The following is a 2,761-nucleotide window of genomic DNA, read 5'->3' on the forward strand; positions in this document are numbered from 1 at the left end:
CCTCAGAGGAGACTTAAATGCAGCTCTTTCTAGACAAACAGAATTATCTTTAAAGCGTGATAGTTATACACTTTCTATTATTTGTTATTTCAAACTACATATGTTTTGATGCTCATAACCCTTGTATTATGGTGAGAAAAAATACATTTATTATGTTGCGGGTCATTTTGACCCATATTGTGTAAATCCAATCAAAACAGTCAAAAATGAAGTTAAACCAATAAGAATTTCATTTTAGATTAAACAAACATTTATAAGAGATGAGAAAAAGAGATATATAATTCCAACACTATATTAAAGAGCTCCTGATTTCAATTTTTCCCTCTTCACGAACACTTTTTTTTTCATTTAACTTGCCCCATTTTTTCTCGATTTTCAATGTTCAACATTTCAGTGTTCTCCACATGATGGACAGAATGTGACTGTGTGCTTTCTGCAGATGTACCACTTGCACCTCACACAACAGGTACTTGTTTTACTGTCAATTCGGGAGGGACAGAGTTGGCATCTTTTGCGTTTCTTTGCACCTGTATCCAAAGGATCCATTGTGGGTTGGTCAGATGCCCTGCCCTGGACCTTTGCAATGATAGCTTCAGCTGCTGGGTATCGAGCTGGCCTGGCCCGGTTCTGGATCTTGGGAGTGATGAGTGCTTTGCCTAGTTTTTCCAGGAAAAGTCGACGTCGGTACAGTTTGCTGGCATTCCACTGCTGTTGCTGTGACTTTGTCAAGATTGTCAAGTCAATTGTTGTAACCAATTGGAGTTGTAATCCAGGATCATTTGCAGCTTCATGTCCTCTCTTGTGCTCAGAGATGCATCTTTGTGCATTGTGCTCATCACAAGAACATTCTTGTTTTTCTTTGGGCAGTAAGAAACAAGTGTTGTTTTGTCGAGGATTATCTTCTCTATGGGTGGGGACAGGCCCGCCGACAGGGGGGGACAAACGGGTACGTTGTCCCGGGCCCTGGACTGGCCCTGGAATGGGGGGGGCCCATAACTGGACCCCCATGAAGTTGGGATTAATTATTGTATGTATACTTCAAAATGTGTTGATTTAGAGAAGAAAAGTGCTTTATTTGCATTCAATTAATGACTCCTAGATTGTTTGCCTTCATTGCCCTTGAAAAAACGGCCAATAACCCCCTATCAAATGCCAAAATGGTTTGGTCTTTGGAGAAGAAAAAAGACGACATCATTCCATTAGTGGTCAATGCGCGCTGCGCAAGTCGATTCAACATGCACAAGTCATGAGCCCAAAAAAAAAAAGAAAGGCGAAAAAGAGAGGAAGAAGCCGAAAGCCTGAGGGGATCTCTGTATAAATATTTCAGAAAAGACTCAGGTGATGCTGCAGGTACCAGTAAAGGCAGCTGTGCAGCACAGCCAGGTAAGACACGGCCAACTTTTTACAGCCCCGTCGTCAAGTAACACAGGCACAGGCGGCGTGTCAAACATATTAGCGCAGCACCACATGAGAAAGTCACACGGAGATCAATATCAGACAGACAGGGGGCATTGAATAATTTGATAACCACAACGGCTTTATTACACTGTGTTTCATACGCCTATATATAATTGAATCTTAGAATATGCACATTACCCCGCAAATGTTTCAGGCAGGCACGCGCTGCGCACTCCAATCAGGCTGAATTGATTTGAGAATAATTCCCAGTCAGCTGAATTACAGCCAGTGTAACGCGGCTCATGGTTTAAAATAAGCCAGTGGCATGGCAACATGTGGAATTGCCATTTAGATAGAGTTGGATGTAACGAATGGGTTATAAACGTGACGTTTTGGGGTAGCCTGTAACTTCGTTTCTGATTGCCGTTAACTTGAAACTCGCCAGATGAATGGGCTCCGCCTTGTTCCCCAAACATTCTCTGGAAGTTCAGCGGACATACACGCGGGTCTGGTGATAAATAAAAGTACCCTTGACATGATTCCCCTTGGTCAAGTGAAAAATGGTCGATGAAATGTGCAGTTAATGAGCTCTAAGTGAATACAATAGCGTGAGTTTTATTGTGGTATGATTCTGAAAGCCATAACTTCACTCAGTCCATATCCATAGCCTATCCAATTAAAGTTGTAAATAATCCTTTTGGTTTATCCGTAATAAATGGGCTTGTCATCCCGATGTCATGTGTTTGGGAGCTGCACAAGCGAATTCTGTGGTTGTGTTTCGGCGTTTGACAATTTTGGGAACAAAAAAAAAAACCTTAGATTTTTAAACTTTTGTAGTCTTTGGGATAGAGTTAGCCAAGTTGATCAGTCTATTCTTTTCTGTGTTAAATCATCAAATTAAGGGGTTTTCAATTTGTTATTTTTTAAATGGTTCATTTTGACACCTGTTAATTTAGATATAGCCCTTTTTATCGAAATATGTTCACCTTTATAGGAGAGGCTAGAGAGGATGAGAGAGAAGAAGAACAGGCTACCAAACAGTATGAGAGAGAGGAAGAACAGGCTACCAGTGAGATAGAGGAAGAACAGGCTACCAGTGAGAGAGAAGGGGAGGAGAGTGAAGGGAGAGAGAGAGAAAGACACAGTGATTCAGGAGCATTTATGGGGACCTCTGCATTTTGCTCAGGATCTTCCTGTCCATGCCTGTGACTGTGGCTGGAGGTGAGCGAGCTTTCAGCAAATTGAAGCTTATAAAAAACTACTTGCGCTCAAAGATGTCACAGGAGAGGCTCAACGGGCTGGCAATGCTTTCCATAGAACACAAGCTTGCAAAGAAGCTGGACACCACAAAAGTCTGGCGCAT

General features: G+C 42.0%; 1 pseudogene; it reads right to left on the reverse strand.

Annotated features, from left to right (window-relative positions):
• Positions 1-307: 307 nt before the first annotated feature.
• LOC138407775 (uncharacterized) lies at positions 308-2,761 on the reverse strand (annotated as a pseudogene).

The sequence above is a fragment of the Paralichthys olivaceus genome, chromosome 5 (genome assembly GCF_024713975.1).
Source record: "Paralichthys olivaceus isolate ysfri-2021 chromosome 5, ASM2471397v2, whole genome shotgun sequence".
Classification (NCBI taxonomy): Eukaryota; Metazoa; Chordata; class Actinopteri; order Pleuronectiformes; family Paralichthyidae; genus Paralichthys; species Paralichthys olivaceus.